The sequence below is a fragment of the Dermacentor andersoni genome, unplaced genomic scaffold (genome assembly GCF_023375885.2).
Source record: "Dermacentor andersoni unplaced genomic scaffold, qqDerAnde1_hic_scaffold ctg00000039.1, whole genome shotgun sequence".
In the NCBI taxonomy this organism is placed as follows: domain Eukaryota; kingdom Metazoa; phylum Arthropoda; class Arachnida; order Ixodida; family Ixodidae; genus Dermacentor; species Dermacentor andersoni.
The window spans coordinates 25,463,099-25,488,007 of NW_027314752.1; positions in this window are offsets into that span (position 1 = coordinate 25,463,099).

The window sequence follows — 24,909 nt, forward strand, 5'->3', positions numbered from 1 at the left end:
CTGGCTACAGCTTGATTGGTACTACTGACGGAACTCACGAGAGAAAGCTGCCTCAGTGATAGTAAAATAGGTACATAAAATTCACCAGTGACTTCAGCATACGAGTTTATAGTAGGCATTGTGAGTCACTCATTTCATCTAATTTCATGCAATATATATCACATTACGTAGTGTGAAACACCGAGAACCCTGAACTGCGCATCTGCTCAGGTCTCTCTTCATTCTTCGAACCCTGAACTGCGCATTGAAATTCTGTTATTCTCACTAGTGGCTCGATCATATCAGTAATGTGTATTATGCAATTAAGCGGTATTGGATATCAACGTAGAATAGTGAATCGTATTCGCTAGCGACGCCTCCCGGAAAAGACCTACTGATTATCACTGGATCACTCTTTGTTGTTCCGTTCGTTCCCTCACCTAATCGCATGTGTATCATTAATTCAACGTGCTCGTGCTGACATTTCCACTCGATTAATTTCGAGAATGGTCATCTGCTGTGTCACGCTGATAACGAAGTACAAAATAAAACCTCCAAAATTTGTCGTTATTGACGTGGCAAGAAAGCTACAGGACTATCACCCCGCTGTTTCATTTTCAAGGTGTTAACTCATGACACGTTCGCTCATTTTCAGAAGTATTGACATTGAAAAGTTCGTGAATTCCGGTTTGGCTGGAATAAATTCACTGGCGTTTGGATGAAACTGAGTGATGCTTGGATTAAATTGAGTGGTGCTCGGCATAATATCACTGTCACTTGGATTAAACAAACTGGCGCTTGGAATAAATTGACTGGCGCTCGGAATAAATTGACTGGCGCTTGGATTTTATTGAGCGGGAAAAGGTGTAGTTGGTTGTTCAGCTCTCTCTTGTCAGCGAGTGCACACACACCGCTCGAGTCCGAAATGTCCGCATACTCTTTCAACTCACCGCGCACTTTTGGTTGATTCTGGCCTATTGGTGGTAACTGTCATTAGGCTCCTTCATCCTTGTTGACGGCCCTTCCAAACAAGTTGTTTTGCAGTTATTTATTTTGTGAAGCGAGTGTAGGGTACCCGGTAAAAAATGCTTAGAAAATCCTACCGGGAAAATTTTAGGAGCAGCTTAGCGCAGGATAGCAAATCGCGTTTCCGGGGAGCTTCGAGGTTACGTGTATTTTGATGTACGCTGGCGCAGCACACCGCAAGTCACACAGAGATGCCCTTGATTCATGTCACCTGAGTGGTACGTTAATATGGTTCATGGCTACACATACAATACCGTCACCTTGCTCGTATGTTACGTATTGAGAATATTTACTCGATCGCATCCTATTTAGAACGCGGGAAGAGCTGGTGGCATCGCCTCTATGGCAGTCGCGGTTCAATAATGCGGCTATTCCTAAGCTGAAGGCTTACTGACGACATGCTAAGAAGTTTTCCAATCGCATTAACGTGACACCTCTTAGGAAAACGTGATAACCTACCACTCGCCGTCAACAGCATGTTCGCTGTGCAGCCTCTAGCGCAATCGCACATAACAGCATGGCGACGGACAATAGACTGTGGTGGGATCTCAAAATGGCTAAAGCCCTGGAAAAAACTTAAGGTAGCGCCAAGTGCGCCTGTTAAATTCCGCCTCCACTTCTAGATTAATGTTCCTAAATAAAGTTTGATTGAGGAGCACCATTCTAGCAGCTGTAGCAGCACCTCTAAGGTGTCAACAAAAAAAACTACTGATGGGAGAGCCACAGGACGGCCGGGCTCGATTGGCACGCACACGCTAGCGCGGGAGCTGCTTCTTCAGCGTCCATCGTCCCAGGGCTTCGCTGTCGTTGCCTCGGTGCGCGTGCATCCTGCATTGTGAGTGGACATTCAAGATGGCGCTTGTTCAACCTTCTAAAAACATATGCTCTCACGTTTGAAACTGTGCGATTTCTGAGGGCCACCGAGCTTCGATTTCCAGTGCAGTGATGCTGACTCCAGAAGCGTCAACACGGATCACGCGTGTGTGCAAACGCACTGGTGTCCGACCCTGGTTACTTGAGGGGATAATTTTTGGCAGTACAGGGGTTTAGCTAACTCACATAGTTTTACAACAATTCTATGACAAGCTTTACCGCTAAAATAAACAAAAATTGGTAACCATACTATCAGCACAAACCTGTGAGTATAATGTCCCTGTAAAACATAAGATTCTTTTTCAGGGGCTTCATGGCATGCACCTATCAAAGTGCGAGCACTTGGATGAATTGCTTGATTAAATGCTGCGTTTTTTTCCCACTTTCAGACACAACAAAAGTCACGGCACTTGCACCTACATATATTCCATTGTCGTACTTAACGTTACCTTTTCGCATTTTTCCTTCTATAGAACCTCTCCCATTATACCTGCCCGAACCGCACCGCCTTCGTATTCCAGAGCGTGATGAATGCACGAACCCATCCTTCCAGGCAAGGGCCTTGCTCGACGGGCTTCGCACATCCACGAACTTGATTTACAATTACAAAACGCACGAGAGAGCAGATTTCTGCACACTGAGATGAATGGTGCTATTTTTGCTTTTTCTACAGGGGTTTTAAAAATGATGGCGCCCTTCATAATGTGGCGAGCTCCACCACTCCAAAAGCTAGCGCCGCGGTCGGCGTGATGTGGTAGGAGCGATCACGTGGACACACCAGCCGCATCGGCTGCCTCGGAAGCGCTGATGGAAGCTGAAAACGAAAGTGTAAAGTCCCACCTGCGCTGCATTTTTGAGTAATTGGGTGGAAGTATACCTATTTGACCAGTACAGATATACAAGCACGAGGCTTACAGACAACCAAACAACTCAGAACATTACCGTAAGCTAGCTAAGGATCTGACATTATCTTTCACAGTGACAATTACCAACAAGCTGAAATCACTTTTGGCTGATGAATTGATAACGCCGTCAAAATAGAAATTTCTTAAACCAAGCAACAAAACTGCCACGTGTTTCTACCTCTCTCTCAAAATTAATAAAATATAATCCACTGAACTATACACCACTATTATCCTAGGTCGCCCGGTAGTATCAGACAACAACACCTCGGCAGAGAGCATCTCCATATTCCTTAACCACTACCTTGGTGAAGTTGCGAAAGCATGTCCGTCATTTGTACAAGATACGCTCCACCTGCTGAGAATTATGGATGACGTCAATACTAAAGGCACACCACCCCACAACATAATTCTCGCAACACTAGACGTCACGGCCCTGTACACCAATATTCCAATCGTTGATAGTTTATCTTGGATAAAACACACCCTGTCTAAACACAAAGCAAACCACTCTAGTGAAGTCTACTTGTCTCGCCTTAAATGAGTCCTAACACATAACTGCTTCGCATTTGAGGAGAGTTACTACCTACAGAAATATGGTACAAGCACGGGTACGCATTTTGCACCAGCCTATGCGAACATGTTTATGGGCATCCTAGAAACAGATTTCCTATCACGATGCACTGACAAGCCCCACACATACCTAGGATACATAGACGACATATTAATAATATGGAGGCATGGTCAAGACAGTCTAGATAAATATGTAGTATTTCTAAACTCTTTTCACCCAACAATAAAATTCACATCAGAATCCTCAACAGAGCGCGTGAATTTTATGGACCAAATAATAGACATTGAGAATGGGGCGCTAATGACAACGCTGTATAGGAAACCTTTCGGCAAACAACAGTACCTAGAATATACGAGCAACCATTCCAGGCCTTGCAAACAAGGCATCTCAAGGCATTTGCGTTGAAAACCAAGACTACATAGACAGACTCGACCACCTTACAGAAACCCTATCAAACAGGGACCACCCAACGGGTGACCTCCAAAAAGCCTACACCGCTGCAACCAAACATGCTGGAGGCGAGGTCCTCATTGCCCGCCCGAGGATCACAAGAACAACAACGACTTTCTTTACTACTAAATTCTGAAACGCACCCCCAAACATGAATAACATCCTCAGTAATTACTACCCAATTTCCAACAGCAACCAGAAATTTAAGATATTTCCCGACCCGCCTTGAGTAGCCTACAGACGCCACACCAATTTAAAAGATATTCTACTGTATGCCAAACTCAGGACAAAGGCGAAGGAAGGAACCGGTCCATGTGGCCGCCCCAGGTGCTTTACATGCAGAGATATTCAATCTACTACTACAGAAAAAGTACAGCGTCGCCTTAAGCACACAAAGTAACTTCGGCTTTCACCTGCACATCAAGAAACGTTGTCTAAAGTCTAGAATGTGCTGTTTGTAGCTAACAGTACGTGTGTGAGAGTGGGCAAGAAATTCATACAAGACTCAAAGGTCACTGCACGGACACAAAACAGAATTTCCCTCAAGCAGTAGTCAGCCACAATAATGAACATGGTCACATATTCTAAAAAGCAACGCTCTATATTCTACAAACAAATTTCCGTTCACCTCACGAAAGGAAATACACGGAATCCAACCTCATACACAAGTTTATTTGCCTAAACCCAACGGGAAATAATTTCACACGTGTGGACTTGGAGTCTTCAAAAGCGGTAACTTAAATCTGAAATTCTCATATCATCAACCAGGGCAAAAAACACATTTTGCCACAAGCTAACCTTAATTCTTAACCTAACCTATTCGTCCATTTCAAAATTTTTTTCCTGCCTACAACTAAATTTATTATACCCTTTCATGTTTTTACGTTTATATCAACTGTACGACCAGCTTTACCCATGTGCACCTGCCCCCGCCCCCTTCTGCGCAGGTCACCCTCCTATTTGTTATTACGCTTTTGGTTCCCCCTTCTCTTTTCTTTTTTTGTCTGGCTTTAATTATGTTTTTAAATACCCTTACCAACGCATTCCAAAGTACCTGATGGCAGTGTACCTTTTTCGGCGCCTCAGCCACACAGGGTGGCGCCATTTCTGTATACCGCCGTAACGACACCTATGTTGAGCTACTAGGGCTAACGTCCCTTGAAAGCCCATGCTGTTACCCTCCAGTTACCACATGCATTGTACCCCAGACTCCTTGCCGCCGTCTTAACTAATTCAAAATTACTCGACGCATTGATGCTTTGCTACTAAAGTAACTCCTTCTGCTCATGTTCTTTTGTGTGTCTTTTGTGATACTCGCCCACTGACTGCCTGACCGGCTCTTCTAAAGCCACGAAAACATGCCGCCAACGACACCCCTGAATGTTCCCTAACCTTTCGCTTCCCCAACTGCCTCCGATGCCCTCTTCTTTTTTTTTCTTTCTTGATTCGTTTTTTTCCTCTTGGTGTCCCCCCTCCATTTTTCCTCTTTTTCTTTCTTTTCTTTACTCCCCGCCTTCCCACTATAGCGCTCTTATCACCTCGTCTTCGGAGCCACGCTTGCAGACACTAGGTGACACCGCTCATCTCTGAAGTCTGTACCTTTATAAGCAACCGCCACCCACAACAACCGCACGCGAAGTCACTGCAATAACCCTTTAAAACTAACATGCCGAGGATGACGAGGGCGCCTTTGACAAAGATGGGTCCTCTTATCGAAACGTTGGCCAGCCTTCCTGAGGCACCTGATCTCTGTTTAGAAATTTTGCACCACAGTGTGCTATTTCATCTGTGAGCCCCGTTCTTGGTTTTGATTAAAGGGGGATGTATTGTAGCTTCCGGTGTCTGCTTCACAACTTGTGAAAGCATTTTAATAGGTAATTGCTGCATTCGAAGGTGTCCAACAAGGTAGGCTATTACTGCACGGTGCTGCAGTGCCGGACGTACGCAATGGAGCCCAGTGTCAGTCTTCACACGTACCTGCAGGACAAGAAGCTGCATGAAGCTTGGATTGCGAAACTTATAGCAGGGAAGCAGCCATCGGGTACAACTCTGGTGTGCAGCAAGCACTTCCACGAGGAAGATTTCTGCTACGGCGTCGGGGCTTCAGTGCTCAGTGAGTAGCCGACAGCGCACAATGACATGCTCGCCCGCGCGCGCTAGCCGGCTAATGTCATGACGCTTTGGTGTACGAAATTGTTGATGTTAGATACTGGCATGTTCACTGGAATGCAAAGGGAACGGTAAGAACACCATTAAAAGAAACGCACGCCATATGCTCACGTTTCCGTTAGGAAGAATGAATTTTCTTGATTAAGAAAAAGAAGTAGCGGCAATTTGTTTGCTGCTTAGACCGGCAAACACAGTGAAACGCAACTTGAAAAATAATGAAAATGAAACTTTCAAGAATTTAAAAGAAAAAAAAAGATTGTAGCGTCGCACCCGCACATAGCAGTCGCTGTATGCCTCGAAGTCCCTATATATGTATAACTAAACTATTTCTGAACATCTCTTACAGTGCCCACACAAAATTGCTAGTTTGGTTGCTCTGAAATGTTCTTATAATGTAGGCTCACAGCACTGTGCAAGAACGCGCTGTCGGTGCGAGGAAAACATTGTGCGCGCGCATGCATGAACACACGCAGTCGGTCGCTGCGAACCCATGCAATCGTATCATTGACGCTACATTCGCTTACGCTCAATTTTCTTGTACAGACTGCCCACTCAGTCTAAGAACAATTTTGCCAGTTTTGCTTACAGCGATTGCCTGCATTTCACGCAATCCAGTTCGAGCCATTCCGTGAAATCACAGTGACGGCGTTCTATGTGCGTTCGCTGTACGTGTTCAGTAAAGAGATAGCGTCTGTAAACTATTCTGCGCATTGAATTTGTCCAAGCATATTATTTTGACCCTAAACGACGCACACATTTGGAAAGTACTCAAAGAAATGTGCAGGAGGGCTCCCGCGCAGAGATTTTATTGAGTACCGACAACAAAACGTAAGAGGAGCGCACCGCGTTATAGCTCGTACTACACAACTGTGGCGCTTCGGACAGATGGCGACTCCGTAAGTCGTCGCTCCCAATAAATAAAAGCACAAAGACAAGCGGTAGTTCCCCATTTTGAATTTCCTTTCTCTCGTCGTCATGGCGAGGCCGCGTATAGCGCGCACTGCCGAGGAGCAGAGCGTGTATGAAGAGCGACGACTACAACAAAGGCAAGAATGTGATCGGCGACGGCGCGCGGCAAACACCACAGATGAAGTCCAACGGCTAAGTCCACCTACTAAGACTACCAACTAAGACACAGCCATCAAGAAAATGTGTTTGTGCGTTCTTCTGCCTCCGATCAAGACCGCCGATCAAAATTAAAGTGTGTGTGTGTGTGTTTGTTCGGCATGACTCCCGTCACAGCTCCACAAAAGCAAAATTCACTCATACTGTTCATTTCAATTAAGTGTCACGTCTATCTGGTGAGGTAAACAGCTTCACTGGTAATCCACCTTCACAATGGAAAGACGCGTCTTGGTTGAATACATTGAAGATTGCATGGTTGTCCATAAATTCAGAAAGTACTAGGGAAGGCAAATATGCGTTCTATTTTATTATATCTATTATGCCCCTCCTTGGTTTTGCCACGTTTCACGTTAGAATACGCCGGGAGTAAGCATTCTGGAGAGCTGAATACCTGTTTCGCTCACGCTAGCGCTTTTCCTTTGCTTATTATGGTGCAGCGTGCCTGATTTGTGGCCATCCGCGAATGACGCTTTTAGAACTGCCGCATCGGCTTTCTAACTGTTTGTTCGTGCTTTCAAAGCAAGAATAAATTACATTCCATTCGGTGCCCCTCGACACGATACTATGAAATGTTTGCTTATCGCAAATATCGCATTGCTGCGATTATGCTTCTCTACCAACCCTTATTTGCTGAAAATCCGTGCTTATTGTAGCATTTCACAAGTGCATCATGTTCAGTGCTTTGTGCGAGAAACGTGCAAGGACTGCGCCACCTTTTTCTATTACCTGCGTTTGCTAAGAAAACAGTCATGTTTACACTAACAAGCATATTTAAATATGTCAGGCAATGATTCGCCGATTCAGAAGATATAAAATTGTTTTAGGTTTTCAATTGCAGATAATTGGTTTAGCCATTCTGGCGCAAGGTTTTCGTGCTTATGTGTCACTGAGGCTTTCTTCTTGATTACAGGAAAGTAGAGCTTTCCTAGAAACACAGCACGCATTAACATACACCTTAAACTCCGCCGCCATATATCTTGCAGATGGCTGTTGCAGTTCCACTAATAATCGTTTCCTTCAAAATGTTCCAGCGTTTGCAGCTATATTTAGTTCAGTATGGCGTTTTGAAAGTGGCTTGTGAGCACTTTACGTGAATCATACTCCAAATTCTGGGCCTTTAGCGCATCTAACGTCTGGAGCCCGTTCGAGGCCTTGTTTGGATAGCGAGCCCTCCACTGCAAAAGCACGTGTTTCCGTCGAAGTTCGGTGCATCACGTAATCCTCCACCTCGGTTGTGCATGTTCTTAGCTGACAAATGTGATGAAAGGAAGGTCACAACATGTGCGTCAACCATAGGTATCTATAAGTATTTGACCCATTGCGTCATCAAGATAGTGCGACATCTCACGGAATGTGGGTTCGGAAGAACGTTCTCCTTTGGATCCGCAATGTTATATTTTAAAATGTAAATATAAATTTTAAATTTGACAATGACAATTTCTAGTTGTTAGGTCCAACCCCGTTTTGGATCGTTCAAGAGGATAAAGAGCATCATAAACAATAACCGCAATGTCCTAGTGCATTTACATTTCTTGAATTAGTTCTTTCTAAATGTAGTCCACCTTACCCATTATGCCACCTTAAATGGATCAGGGTTCATCTGAAACAATGGAAAAAATACAGACCCCTTATCATATAGAGATAGCTACAGAAAAGAAAATTTATTTGTTTTAAATACGATTTTTTTTTCTTCGTGAGTTCATGAATTTATTAGTCTTCAACATAAAGACACCTTACATTTAAATAACAGTATGAAACTGGTAACACAGAAATCTGTTCAAATAGACAGCGGTAATGTATCGCCACGAAACACGAGCTCATATCTGTTAAAACCTACTACATTATTTTAGGCCAACAAATATTTGCTATCTTTAATCAAATACGTTTTTTTTAATCCTAGATGCTTTATGAGAGACTCAAAATGACATTTTTTGAGCTGAAAACTGATCGTCAATGTATAGGTAGGTGTACTTGAAAAAGATCTAGAATGTATTCAAGGTTTCTTCGTTGTCAATAAATTGAAAAACTATAATTGAAGACATATATACGGATGGTTTTATTATCGTGGCTCCAATGTTTGTCTACGTGCCTGCGTCACAAATTGTCGGGATGAATATTTCCTCAACACATTCATACAGTGAGACGCACATTTTTTTTAATCACATTTCGAACCTACTGTCGGGCAGATCATATCTTTGCTAAGGTTGACTTCGAACACTGCCTATGTGGAACTAGGTATGGGCTGTTCATCAATGAGCCACTTGAATGCCAACAATGCAAAAAAAAAATTCATTATGTCATTATGCCATTATGTGGAGGGTTTTCGTTACTATATGAAGGAATTGCAGTTAAGTATAGGAAGGTATATTTCTGTTATAATAACCTTGTGTTAGAAGTGGCTCTGTACAATTGAGTTTGCGGCTACTCTGGCGCCAGCTTGCGCAGTGACGCGGCTGCAATGGCAAAGTGGCTACGTGGCTCGGCCTGCTCGACGCGTATATCTTCCCATGCACTGCACTTCGTGTCAGACATGGTTGGGGCCTGTTGCTTTGTTCATTAGCCAACCGCTTTTTTTTTAAATATGTGTCTTTAGACAGTGCAATGGCACGCGCTTTATGGGCAAGCGTCTAAATTACGCATGTGCGAAAAACAACAAGTGGAACCGGCGATACTGCTAATTAGGAGACACATAGCCACGAAGGCCAGCCTGGGATAAAATTCTACAGGCTTGCTAGAAGGCCTTACGAACTAGAAGGGCGATTGCAATAGATCGTCGCAGTGAGGAGAGTAACGTGAGTCAGTTTCTGTCATCTCATTTGTTAGAAGGGTTCATTTCGGAAATCGTGATACATGTGCGTGTTTCGCAGCTTGCTGTGCGACTGCAGCCGTCATGGCCGTGTCAGCTGCTCAACATTTAAAACACACTGGCCCTGACTGTGCTAATTTTATTATTGCTTATTGTAACGTTAGCATTTGGTATGATCAGGATTACACTGGCACGTGCGATGAGCAATATATTATGGCGAGAAATGAGGTATGCATCGCCAACAGTGAGGGGTCGATTAAAAATTGGTCAACCTATTGTAAGCACAACGTTTCCAGGTTACCAGTTTAGTCACTTCAATTTTAGCGTCACAGTACGCTTTACTCACGTGCAGGATGACTTGGTATAGTTATTTTTGCTGCAGCGAATAACTCTTGACGTGAATGTCCAGCCGTCCACATCTTTCGCGGATAGAACAAGTAGCGTACTTCTTGTCTACGTCTGGTAACGCAGCAGTATGAATGTACTCTCCTATTGCTTTAATATGTCTAAATCCACAGGAAGTATTTGCGACAACAGAGAGGACAACGCTTGCACCTTCATGTACACAAAAAATGACGAATCACGGATATACGTGCAGATTTCGGTGACATATGCACGTAGAATAAATGTCGTGGTCTTCCCACCTTTCCAGTGTTGCGCAGCTCGCCATAGACGGCGCTGCTGCTCAGTGGCGCCGCCTGTTCACTGGATGGTGCCCATGCGAAAAGTGATCCACGTTTATAATTTTACGGACATGTGACTGCAATAGTACAGCGACTACTGCACAGTTTTGCACGAAACAGACAGGATTCCGTGTTTTTTGTTAGTAGGGCATCCGTTGTTTTGTGAGTAAAACTGCACACGCTGCCTTAATGAGTGCTTATACTCGCACACTTATATATATATATATATATATATATGTCGCCAGCGCATTCAATATACAAAGCAAGTCAATGCGACCATTGCGGCCCGTTGCAGAGGTCGCGCCCAGTGTCAGAAAGTGCCCTGAGCTTTATGCAACGCGTCTGAATTAGAGGAAAGTGTATTGCGCGCACCATGAGCTCCAGGACCTTCCTTCCCTTTGCGAAGCAAAGTAGCGCAGCCATTACGTCCAGTTGCAGCGATCGCGCGCAGCGTCAGAAAGCGCCCCCAGTCTTATGCACTGCTTCTCAATAAAAGGAAAGTATGTATATCGCGCACCATACGTCCCAGAACTTTCCCTATACAATTTAAGGCAGTACAAACGTTAAGGCCCGTTACTGCGATCGCGCGCAGCGTCAGAAAGCGCCTCGATCCTTTTGCGACGCGTTTCCCTAAGAGGAAACTCTGTATTGCTCGCACCATAAGCCCAAGAGATTCTGTATACAAAGCAAGGCAATGCAACCGTTACGGTCCGTGACAGCTACCGCGCGCATGGTTACAGTCTACCCGAGTGTTATGCCACGCGTCTGAGTTACAGGAAGGTCGGGATTTCACGCACCATAAGCCCCAGGACTTTCCCTGTGCAGAGCAAGGCAATGAAACACTTACGGCCAGTTGCAGCGATCGCGCGCAGCACAAGAAGCGCCCCGAGTTATACGCGACGCGTTTCAATTACAGGAAAGTATGCATTGTGTGCACCATAAGACTCAGGACATTCCCCATACAAAACAAGGCAATGCAACTGTTACGGTCGGTTGCAGCGATCGCGCGCGCAGTCAGAAAGCGCCGCGAATCTTATTCGACGCATCTCAGTTACAGTAAAATCTGTATTGCGTGCACCATAAGCCCCAGAACATTCCTTATGTTAAGCTTTACAATGCAACCATTACGGCCAGTTGCAGCGATCGCTCGCTGGGTTAGAATCTGAACGAGTGTTTCCTACCCGTCTATGTTACAGGAAAGTCTGTATTGCGCACATCAACTGTCCCATGACATCACCAATGCAAAGTAAGTCAATGCAACCGTTACGTCCCGTTGAAGCGATCACAAGCTGAATCAATGAATGAATGAAAAACTTTATTTTCACAAAGGAAGTATACCGGCGAAGGTGGAGCCCCCTGTCCAGCGATCCTGTGGCCTTTGCCATCTTGCTAGCTCTGTCAATCAGGTTGAGCTGTTCTTCAGGCTTCCAGCAGGAAAGCGCAGCTTCCCACTGCTCTGCTGTTGGTGTTTCCGTACTGGCGCTACCTTTGACTTTTGGCAGGCCCATGTAACGTGGTAAAGCATTGCGTGTTCCCCGCATAGGGGGCATTTATGGTCATATGTTGACGGAGAGATTTTGCTGAGCAGGCTCAGATTGGGGTATGTATTATTCTGCAGTTGCCTCCAGGCAACTGACTGCTCTCTACTAAGGTCTTTGTAGGGAGGCGGGTAGATCCTCCCTAGGGCTTTTTGGTTTTCTAAAATTGCTCCATAGAGTAAGGTGATTGTGTCCCGTTCCCCATCCTGGTGCGCCTCGCGGTTGGCGTATGATCGGGCACTGGCGTCGGCTCACTGGTTCCATGTCACAGTCTCATGACCTGGTGTCCACGTAATGAAGCGTCTCGAAAAGGTGATTTTTTTTTCGTCTTGAGTATGCGGATGGCCGCAGTGGATATACGTCCACTGCTGTACCTTCTGCACGCTTCTTGCGAGTCCGTAAGTATTGCTATAGTGGCCTCTTCGCCTTGTGGGTGATGGCGAGTGCGATTGCCGCTTCCTCAGCCTCAAGGATGTTGTTGCCTTTGGTCGAAGCGCAATTGATTTCTCTAAGCTGGTGATCAACAACGCTGACTACCTCCCCGCAGTGCTATTTGTATGTGGTCGCGACGACGTATAGCACGTCTTTTCTCGCCGCGAAATATCTTTTGTATGTTTCTGATCTTGCCTTTCTTCTGGCCTTGTGTAATTTAGGGTGCATGTTTCTCGGCATCGGGTGAACCTCTATGATCTCTCGAATATATTTAGGTGTGCTTTCCGTGCTGTTCATTTCTCTGCAAGCATCGCTCATACCCAGTATGTTCAGCGTGTTCCTGCCCGTTGGAGTCAGCATGAGTCTCATTTTCTGTGCGAGAAGGGGAGTTTCGATGTTTTCTTGCACTGTGTTGTTTATGCCCAATTGAAGGAATTTCTCCGTCGAGGTGCTGACCGGCAGTCCGAGAGCACATTTGTAAGCTTACCTAAGGATTGCCTCTAATTGTTCTTGTTCCTGCTCGAGGGGTGTTTGGTAGGGGACACAGTAAACAATCCTACTGAACACGAGGGCCTGCATTAGCCTACATGTGTCCTCTTCCTTCATACCTCGTCGTCTGTTTGAGATTCTTGCGATCATCCTCGTCATCTGAGCTGTAGTGTTTGCCAGCTGTCTGATGGTGTGATCCACACGACAGCTGCTTTGCATCCACATGCCAAGGATCTAAACTTGGGATACCTCCGGAATCTTCTTCCCCCCATGAAGATGTCTGTGGAGTTTTGCCGATTGTATCCTCTTCTGTAGACTCCGAGCACCTCGGATTTCTCCGGGGAGCAGACAAGCCCGCAGTGTTCAGTGTATGCATGGACTGTATCTGCTGCGCTCTGCAGAAGGTCTTGTTTTTCTCCTAAGGATCCCTTGGTCACCCAGGTTGTGACGTCGTCGGCGTATATGGCATGCCTGAGCCCTTCAATATTTTTGAGCTTCCGTGGTAACCCGATCATAAGAACGATAAAAAGCGTAGGGGATATCACAGAGTCTTGCGGTGTTCACTTTTTGGGCATGTTGAAGGTGTCAGTCCTGATAACGCCTATACCAATGGTGGCGGTTCTGTCACTGAGGAAAGCTTTGACGTAGTTGTGTATTCTCTGCCCACAAGCAATGTTGCTGAGACCCTCCAGCACAGCCCTATGACTTACATTGTCCAAGGCCGCCTTAAGATCGAGTGCAAGCAAAATATTTTCTCCGTATTTTGGCATGGTAGTAAGTACCTCCTCCTTATTCTGCAGGATGATTTCTTGCGTTGAGAGGCATTTTCTGAATCGAAACATAGTGTGTGGCATGACCTTGTTATCCCCCAGGTCGGTTTCCAACCTCTGAAGGACAATTCTCTCGTATACTTTTTCCAAGCAGGACGTTAGCGGAATGGGTCGCAGGTTTTCCAGGCAGGGAGTCTTTCTGGACTTCGGAATCATTACTTTTTCCGCATGTCTCCAGTCGTCCGGGATGTTTTCCTGTTCCCAGTGTTTATTTACGAATTCTGTAAATCGTTTGATGAAGTTTTCGTCCAGGTTCCTTATCATTGCGCTGGTGATGCCATCCTTGCCTGGCGTGGTGTTCTTTGTGGCAGACATCACAGCGTGTCTTACTTCTTCTATGGTAATTGGTTCATCCAGAGTGGTATTTGCTTCGCCCGTGTATTCTAAGCTGCAGTCGACGTTCATTGTAACGCCAATGGAGCGCTGCTTGATGTTCTCTAGCATTTCCCGGTCGGTGCCTTGGAATCGTTGCATGATCCGTTGGGTCATTTTACGATTTTCGGACTTGGTCATGGTTGGGTCTATAAGAGCCCTTAGCAAGGCCCATGTCTTCTTTCAGTCTAGGGTCCCCGGTAGCTCGTTCCATTTTCTGTCCCAGTTGCGCCCTGAGACCGTCCCTTACCCCTCTGACGAACGCCAAGTCTGGGCACGAATCTCGGTTGATACTGTTCCCCACTTGCGTGGTTTGGTTGTGGTCTGTGATGAGACTAAGCCATCTGCGATCCGTTTCTCTGGCTAGGTCCCTGCCTTTTTGAGTTTCCTTAACGTAGCCCCAGCTTTTGTGCCAGGCATTAAAATCCCCAGGATGACGAGAGCCTTCTTGCCTGCTGCTTGTTCTCTCTTGCGTAACAGGTAGCCAAAGTTGGGTTTCCTCTGGCTGCGCGGGCTGTAAATGTTGAGGAGAAAGATACTTTCTTGGCTTCCCTTTTGGGTAATAATTTCAATAAAGACGTGGTCAATGTCCGCTGCGTCGTTGTCGTGTCTGATTACGGTGACAGCTTTGGCAACCAGCGTCGCGACCTTACTTTGGCCGAGCCCTTCATAGATTGAGTAGCCCGCAAGAGTGGGTGAGCAGCCGGTTTCCTGTAGAGCGATTATGTCTGGCGGAGCTGTGTAGTTAGTGATGTGTTGTTTAAGGAGGCCCTGCTTTCTGCGGATCCCATGGCAGTTCCACTGCCATATATCGAGGGTTTCCAACTTGACCGAGCGTTTACGGTTGCTCGCCATACTCAGCCGATGGCCTAGTATAGGGTTTAGTTCTGGATTTCATGCCTGTAACTTGTACTAGGCGTTCTGCACCCTTGCGCGCCTCCTCTTGGATGCCAGAAACGAGGTTGCCAAGATTCGCTGGTGCATCGCTAGATGGTTTGCAAATTTTTGTGTATTGAATGTTCTGGGGCAGTTGTAAATTCCTGCCGCTTTATGGTGGCCGACTGGGTTTCATCTGTTTGCGGCTTTGGGTTTGTCTGCCCTGTTCTCAGTGCCTTAAGTTCATCTATGAGCTCGTTGAGCTTCTGTCTGAGCTCAGCATTTTCTGCCCTGAGAGTCTGAATAGGTTGCCTTAGCTCAATTACTTCGTCATTCTGCGCGTTCGAGTTCTTTGGAGCAGTGGGAGAGGCTGAGAAAAGGTGCGCTTTCCAGCTCACCTTACTGTCTTCTTCCTTCATGTGTATGGTCTTCTTCTGCTGCTTCTTTTTCGTTTCCGGAGCCTGCCTTGTCTTGGACGTGGATCTCGACCTTGATCTAGACTTGGATGTCGAGCTGGAGTGCCTACTGAACCAGCGTTTTTTGGGCAGGCCACGTCCGCCGGCCGCCTTGGCTTCGGCGTCCGGTTCCTCTCTTTTTTCACGCGTGGGCTTCTCGTTTCCAGAGGTGTTCTTTGCACTTTTTTGCCCGTGTCGTGTGCGCTTCCTTGCACAGCGCACACCTGGGCTCGCAGGTGCGTCAGTCTTCGATTACTGGCTCGGCGCAGTTCGAGTAGACAACGGCGTCAGGTGTCGGGCATACACCCGCCCAATGCCGAGGCTTGAAGCCTATATAGCAAACTTACCGCGATGAGCGATAGAAGTAGCAACGCGTCTCGCCGCCGTAGTAGTAAACGTAGCGGGGGGTGATCTTGCCCTCGAAGGCAATTACCGCGGTTTTGGAGTTTGCAAGCATTCTTGCATGAAGTATTTTGACTCCATGCGTACGTACCCCCAAGGTGGGCTAGTAATTCGGCCGACGTTGTACCGTCGTCCAGTCCATGAATCACTCCTTTACACGAATTGCCCGGCGCTGCCACGTACGCCGTCACTGCATAGTCTTTCGCACCAAAATGTAGACTTGGAATGATCTGCACTACATTGGCAGTCTCCATGCTTCACGTGCTGATTACGGCGATGTTCGATCTGTTGCGCAACCGTATAAGCACGTTTCCTTCGTTGCACATGTCTAGGTTTCCACATGCTTTGGTAGTAGCCCGGGTAATCTGATGCGTGCTCAGTTAACTGATGTTGAGCCCATTCTTCCGTCTAATGATGACTTTTAAATCGGTCTTCGGCAGTAGAGGTAGCTTCTCTTGGCGAATGGGATTCTCCTTTAGTTTGGGCTGGCTCGGTGCTGATTTGTCGACCGCTTCGGTCCCGATATCCGGAACGGCGATAAGCCTTGAGTTGTGGTATTTTGCAGTAAACCATCGCCGGTTGTCAAGGGCTTTCTTTTGCGAGAGGTCGGTAGCGTTGTCGTCGCGTTGGGGGTTCTTTTTGATCAGCGTCGTGGCTCCGATCGTAGCAGACGCGTTGTCGTCAGCCATCCTGGCGCGTCCCGCACGAGCTGCAGCAGCGTTCCGTCGGGACGACGACCCGACGCTGCTTAGGCTTAGAGCAGCGTTCTTTTCCGCGGATCTTCGAACAAGCAGAGAACGGGAAATATGGATCTATGGTTGACAATCAGTTATCCACGGGTTTCGCTTGGTTAGTACAGGACGATAGAGCACTGCATTTTCGGTGACCTCGAGGTGTTCCGGGTGAAATGAGGCGTCAAGGCAAGAGCTCATGTGAAGCGTGACCGCTCCGTTTGGCCCCCTAGCATCATCCTCTCACAAGCTGAGGTAGTATCTGCCAGAGTGTTATGCGACACCTGCCACTTAAAGGAAAGTCTGTATTGCGCGCACCATAAGCCCCTCGGGATCCCCTACGCAAATCAAGGCAATGAAACTCTACGACAAAATGCAGCAACCGCGTGCAGCATCAGAAAGCGCCCCGAGTCTTATGCGCCGCATGTCAGTTACAGGAAAGTCTATATTGCGCATCAAAAGGCCCAGAACATTCGTTAAAAAGTGTGGCAATGCAACCGTTATGGCCCGTTGCTTGCGATCGCGTGCAGGGTTAGAATCTGGCCGAGTGTTAGCGACCTGTCTCAGTTACAGGAAAATCTGTATTGCGCGCACCGTAAGCCCCATGACATTACCTATACAAAGCAAGGCAATGCAATCGCTACGGCAAGTTGCGGCGATCGCGCGCAGGGTTATAACTTGCCCGGGTGTTATGCGACGTTTTCCCCTTAAGGGAAAGCCCGTGTTGCTCGCACCATATGCCCCAGGGCGAGCCCTAAGCAAAGCAAGGCAATGCAACCATTACGGCGAGTTGCAGCGATCGCGCGCTGCGTGAGATTCCCCCTCGAGTCTTATGCGATGCGACTTAGAGACAAGTCTGTATTGCACGTAACATAAGTGGCAGTACATTCGCTATACAAATCAATGCAATGTAATCGTTACGTCTGTTGCAGCGATCGCGCGCAGCGTCAAAGAGCACCCTCGGTCTTATCTGACATGTCTCAGTTACAGGAAAGTCTGTATTGCGCACACCACAACCGGCAGGACATTCCCTGTGCAAAGGAAGGCAGCGCTACCGTTATCTTTCGTTGCAGCGATCACGTGACAGGAAGGTCGGTATTTCGCGCACCTTAAGTCTAGGCACATTCCGTATACAAGCAAGGCAATGGAATCGTTACGGCCCGTTGAGGCGACGGCACGCAGCGGCAGAAAGCTCCCGAGTGTGATGCGACGCGTTTCACTTACAGGAAAGTCTGTATTGCGTGCACCTTAAGCCCCAGGACATTTCTCATACAAATCAAGGGGCAATGCAACCGTTATGGCCTGTTGCAGCGTCCGCGGGAAGCGGCAAGAAACGCACCGTCTCTTGTGCGGGGTGTTTCAGTTACAACGAAGTATGCACTGAGCGCACCATGAGCCCCAGGACATGCAATATGCAAAAATATACAAAGCAAGTCAATGCAACCGTTGGGGCCCGTTGCAGCAATCGCGCCCAGCGTCCGAAAGTACCCTGAGCTCTATGCGACGCGTCTGAATTAGAGGAAAGTCTGTATTGCACGCACCATAGGTTCCAGAGCATTCCCTTTGCAAAGCAATGTAGCGCAGCCGTTACGTCCAGTTGCAGCGATCGCACGCAGCGTTAGAAAGCGCCCCGAGTCATGCGATGCTTCTCAGTAAGAGTAAAGTATGTATATCACGCACCATGCGTCCCAGAACTTTCCCTATACAATGTAAGGCAGTACAAACGTTACGGTCCGTTACAGCGATCGCGCGCAGCGTCAGAAAGCACCCCCAACCTTATGCGACGCGTTTCCATAACAGGAAACTCTGTATTGCTCGCATCATTAGCCAAAGAGATTCCGTATACAAAGCAAGGCAATGCAACCGTTGCGGCATGTTCTAGCGATCGCGCCCAGCGTCAGAAAGTGCCCTGAGCTTTATGCGACGCGACTCAATTAGAGAAAAGTCTGTATTGCGAGCACCATAAGGTCAAGGACATTCCTTTTTATCTCGCGTTGCAGAGCCTATCTAATGGGTCGTCTGTCCGTGGTAGCGGGTACACATCCTCCTTTGTGATCTTCTTCAGTCAAGAATAATCGATGCAGGAACGTTAGGTTCCACCCTTTTTCTTCACCAAGACAACAGGGGATAGCCACAGGCTTTTCGATGGCTGGATGATGTCGTGGCGCAGCATGTCTTCGACTTTTCTTGCAGCTCCATGTTCTCGCGTTCAAACTCGGTAAGGGCTCTGGCGATGCGATGCGACGTGATTATGCGATGCTTTGAGACTGGTGTTTGTCGTATCCTCGATGACGTCGAAAAGCAATCTTTGCATCGTCGGAGCAGACTTCTGAGTTGTTGCTGCGTAATCGTAGGGGGACTTTGATTAATGTCGAAGTCTGGTTCGGGAAGTAGGGTCGTCAGTGTAGATGCGGCAGAATCCGTGAGGACAAGCGCAATGCTGGTTTCCAGTATTTCCTCGATGCACGCGATTGCCGTGGCCTTGTTGATGTTCTTGAACACCTGGCTGAGGTTTGACAGCAACACTTTCGTTTTTCCTCCGTGCTGTGGAGCGATCCCTCTTGCAACACAAATTTCACGGCTGTGTTGTAGACGTCGATCACCCTCGATGACGCCTTCTACGTCTGCAGGTGTTTTGGTGCCAACGGAAATGACACTGCTGGAGCGGGGTCGTGAATACATCTCTCTTGGTTTCGCTTGACCTTCCGACAGCGTTATCGACTTCGACTTCTCGTCCATGATAGCGTCGTGTTGGTTCACGCATTCCATGCCGATAATGATACCTCGTGAATACTTTTGGAGCATATTGAAGGTGGCATGGTCTTGAACTGTAACTCTTGTGGTGCAGATTACAGTTGGGGTTATTAGGTGTCCTCCAGCGGTCAGAGTTTAGGGGCCTTCCCATGCAGTCTTAACCTTCTTCAACTGGGCGTCGATCAGTCCACTCATGACGGGATAGCCCGTACCTGCGTCCACTAAGGCGGTGACTGCGTGGCTGTCGAGAAACACGTCGAGATCGGTGGTTTTGTCTTGCGTTGCAGTTAGATCTTGGCTTCGGATCGCGGCTGCGTCGTGTTGAACTGAAGCTTGAACGTCGTGTACTCAAGTCGTCTTTCGTCGGTGTATCCTTCACTTTATGGTTTCCTCGGGATGGTGGCGTCCCGTTGATATATCGTCGATATCCTCTTTTCGACATCTTCGTCGGTGGTGGAGGATCTTCGTCAGTTTTACGAATAGTACTCAGCACCTCCACCAGATGCGACGTGGTAGTGACAATCGAGGACACAGCAACAAAACTGTGAATGGCGAAACTAACTTCATTGGGCACGCTTGCGTCCACAAAACAAGTTACACTGAAAGCTCAACGATGGCCGCGAACACAGTCAGCGATCGTAGAAAATCTGATCAGCGGGTCGAGCGCGTCAGCTTTTACATATCAGTCGATGGGTGTTTTCTGGGTAATTGCTGGTGCACGCGTGTCTTCCACAAACTTTTACCCTATTCGCGTCGCGCATACTTGCAATCGGTTATACAAGGTTCGGTGACAGCCAGTGGATGAAACCGTCGATACCATTCCAGAAACTTCCGATACATGCAGGCGCATCCTGCGCTGTGCGATAACATTTGTTACGTGGCGAAACTAGCTCGCCCGATAAAGGTAGACAAGAACAACTGCCAATAGAGACACGTGTACTTCTTTTTCTTTATCGGGCGACCACTACTCACTCCCTACCAAATGTTATCGCACAGCGCAGGACGCGCCTGCATGTAACAGAAGTTTCTGGAATGTTATCGATGGTTGCGTCCACTATTTTCACCGCAACTTGTGTAATCTGATTCAATCTATGCGCAACGCGAATAGTGTAGGACTTTGTGGAAAACACGCGGGTCCCAGCGGTTACTCTGGAACATTCGACGTCTGATCTATAAAAGTCGACGCGCTTGCCCCGCTGATCAGATTCTCGACGATCGCCGACCGTTTTCACCACTATCGTTGTGCTATAAGTGTAGCCTGTTTTTGTGGGCACAGGTTCGCACAATAAAAGTTACTTTTGTCTTTCACAGTAGTGCTACTGTGTTCTTCAACGTCACCACCACGTGACATCTGGTGGAGGTGCGTTTCGTTCATGTACCGGATGCCCGCGACAAGCTGTGATCCAAGCCCGGATCGCAAAGAGAACACCAACCAAGTGCCGGCACATCGAGCAAGCCGCCGTCTACAACAGCACGGGCTGCTACCTGAGAAGACCACGAAGATTGTGGCCAAGGTGGCCCCAATGGCAGCCCCAGCGTCCCCCATCGTGCCGCAGCCGCCCAGGGAGCCTCCGACATTCCGCGGTTCAAAACTCGACGACCCGGAAACCTGGCTCGAGACGTATTAGAGGTTCGCGGCATTTAACAGCTGGAACAGCGACGACAAACTGCGACATGACTTCTTCGCATAGGAAGACGCTGCCAGGACCCGGTTCGAGAATCGAGAAGCCACCTTTACGACGTGGGACCTGTTGCAAAGCGGCTTCTTGCAAACATTTACAAGCGTGGTGCTAAAAGGGCGAGCCCAAGCTCTACTGGAATCAGAGCGCAGCTGCCAAATGAGGCGATTGCGATCTTCACGGAGGAGATGGCTCGTCTTTTGCGGCACGCCGACCCGGAAATGTCGGAGGAGAAAAAAGTCCGCTTCCTGAAGCGGGGCGTCAAGCAAGAACTTTTCGCCGGACTTATTAGTAACCCGCCAAAGATGGTAGCTGAGTTTTTTGCAGAGGCATCGACGATGGAGAAAACTCTGGAGATGCGCACCCGGCAATTTAACCGCCAGGGCTTCACACCGCAGTACGCCATCCAAGGTCTGGGTTCCGACGACCTTCAAGAGACCGTCAGGGCCATTGTGCGCGAAGAACTGCGCAAGGTCCTGCCTTTGTCATAGCCTCAAGTGGCCTCGATCGCCGACATCGTGGAAGATGAGCTTCAGTGATCGCTTGGGGTTCCTGAGGTGCAACCTCAATTACCGCAGCCCCAGCCAGAAGCGATGACCTACGCCGCCGTGGCACGCACTCAAGGCCCCCCTCCACGACCGCACCAGGGCCTTGTACCGTCGCAATTCCGTCGTCCGCCGCCGCCGCCGCCGCCGCCGCCAGCACGCCCACCCGTCGCCCAGCGCACCTATGCAAGGAACACGGACATTTGGTGAGCCCCCGACCACAACCCGATCTGTTATCACAGCGGAGAAGCCGGCCATGTGTACCGCCGATGCCCATACCGCGACTTTGAACTGAGAGGGTTCGCCGTCAACGCGCCACGGCCACAGCTTGGGGAGTGCCCAAGTGACATAGCCGATTACCTAGCCGCCACTCAGTGCAACTCTCAACGACTGTCCCGTTCGCCGTCACCAGGCCGCTACCTTTCGCCACACCACCGCCCATACCCTGGCCCAGCCCCGGGCCAGTCAGCGGGCCCACATCCGGATAACTAAAACCAGCAACCGAAGGAGGTGAGGTTGCTGTTCGTCGAACTAACGATGATGCTCCGCCGCCGACGAAGACGCCGAAGAAACTACCTCGACGACATAAAGACACGCCGCCGTCCCGACAAAGTGTGAAAGCAAGGAATACGACGACAAAGAACGACCTGACGACGTCCCATACCAGCCACATGTCAACGCGACACAGCTGTGATCCGCCACCAAGACATAACTGTAATGCAAGACAAAGAACCACCGACCTCGACGAGCTTCTAGACGGCCACGCAGTCACCGCCTTAGTCGACATAGGGGCCGATTACTCCATCATGAGTGGACACATTGCCGCCCAGTAGAAGGTTAACACTGCATGGGAAGGCCCTCAAATACGGACTGCTGGAGGATACCTGATTACGCGACTGGAATCTACACGGCAAGAATTACCGTTAATGACCGGACTTAACCTGCCACTTTCGTTATCTTCCAACAATGTTCACGTGACGTCATTCTCGGCATAGACTTCCTAAACCAACACAGCGCAGTCATCGACCTGAAGTTGAAGTCGATAACCCTGTCTCAAGATCAAGCGATACCGCCGGAGAGCTGCCTTAGGCGTGCTCGAAAGTCAAGTCAGCATCCCGCCTCGCTCCAGCATTGTCATTTCCGTGGGCACCAAAACACCTGCCGACGTAGAAGGCGTTATCGAGGGTGACCAACATATACTGCTAGACCGTGAAATTTGCGTCGCAAGAGGGATCGCTCGACTCCACGGAGGGAAACTTGACAGAAGTGATGCTAAGCAACTTCAGCCAAGAGTTCAAGCACATCAGCAAGGGCACGACAATCGCGTACATCGAGGAAACTGTGGAAACGAGCAATGCCTTTGTCCTCTCAGATTCTGTCGCATCTACCCCGACGACCGTAGTTCCCGAGCCAGACTTCGACATAAATCCAAGTCTCCCCGTGATTAAGAAGCAAAAGTTCAGAAGTCTTCTCCGACGATACAAGGACTGCTTTTCGACTTAATCGAAGATTCAACAAACACCAGTTGCAAAACATCGTATAATAACCGTAGAGTGCGCTCAACCACTCCGCCACAGCCCTTACAGAGTTTCGACCCGAGAACGCGAAGCTATTAGGCAACAAGTCGACGAAATGCTCCGCGACGACATCATCCAGCCGTCGAAAAGCCGGTGGGCAACGCCTGTTGTCCTGGTGAAGAAAAAGGGCCGAACCCTACGTTTCTGCGTCGATTATCGTCGACTGAACAAAATCACGAAGAAAGACGTATATCCCCTTCCACGGATAGACGACGCATTGGATCGGCTCTACAACGCTAAATACTTCTCTTCGATGGACATCAAGTCTGGCTACTGGCAAATAGAAGTCGACGAGAAAGATCGCGAAAACACTGCCTTCATCACGCCAGACGCCCTCCAGGAGTTCAAGGTCATGTCATTCAGGGTGTGCTCGGCACCTACAACGTTCCAGCGCGTCATGGACACGGTGTTAGCAGGATTGAAGTGGCAGACCTGTCTTGTTTACTTTGATGACGTCGTCGTCATCGCCGGAAATTTCGACGGTCTCCTTAGACACCTTCAGACAGTACTAGAGGCCATCAAATCCTCAGGGCTCACTCTGAAGCCAGAAAAGTACCGCTTCGCTTACGATGAGCTTCTGTTCCTAGGCCACGTCATGAGCAAATCGGGAGTACGCCCCGATCTGTAGAAAACAGCTGCCATCACAAAGCTCCCACAGCCCCTCGACAAGAAGGCAGTGCGTAGATTCCTTGGCATGTGTGCCTACTACAGGCGCTTTGTCAAGGACTTTTCACACATCGCTGAGCCGCTGACACATCTAACCAAATCTGATGTCGAGTTCAAATGGGAAACGCCGCTGGCCGACGCATTTCAAGAACTAAAACGACGCATGCAGTCACCGCCGGTACTTGCACATTTCGACGAAGACGCCGATATTGAAATCCACACTGACGCCAGTAGCCTAGGCCTCGGTGCCGTCGTAGTCCAGAAGAAAGACGGACATGAACGGGTGATATATTATGCTACCCGGTCGCTGTCAAAAGCTGAAGGCAATTATTCTACCACTGAAAAGGAGTACCTCGCAATCATTTGGGCTACAGCAAAAATCCGCTTTACCTATATGGCAGGCCATCCAAAGTCGTCAGCGCCATCACGCGTTGTGTTGGCTAGATAACTTAAAGGACCCTTCAGGACGGCTGGTGAGGTGGAGCCTCAGACTGCAAGAATATGACGACACGGTAATCTATAAATCCGGACGAAAACACTCCCACGCCAACTGCTTATCACGCGCCCCCATCGAGTCACCGGGGGAAGGCGACGAGGATGACGACGTCTTCCTCAGAATAATAGGCGCAGAAGACTTCACAAAGCAGCAACGAGCAGACCCGGAGCTAAAAGGCCTCGTCGATTTTTTGGAAGGGAACACCGACGTAGTACTTAGGGCATTTAAACGCGCATTGTATCGGTTCACATTACAACGCAACCTGCTCGTAAAGAAGAACTTCTCACCAGTGCGCGCCAGCTACCATCTTGTTGTTGCGTCTGCGGTGCGTCCAGGAGTACTGTACACCCTACATGAAGATCCAACCACTGGGCACCTCGGATTCTCCCAAACGCTGTCGAGGATAGAGGAAAGGTATTACTAGCCGCGTCTGACCACCGATATCGCCCGTTACGTCAAGACATGCCGAGACTGTCAGCG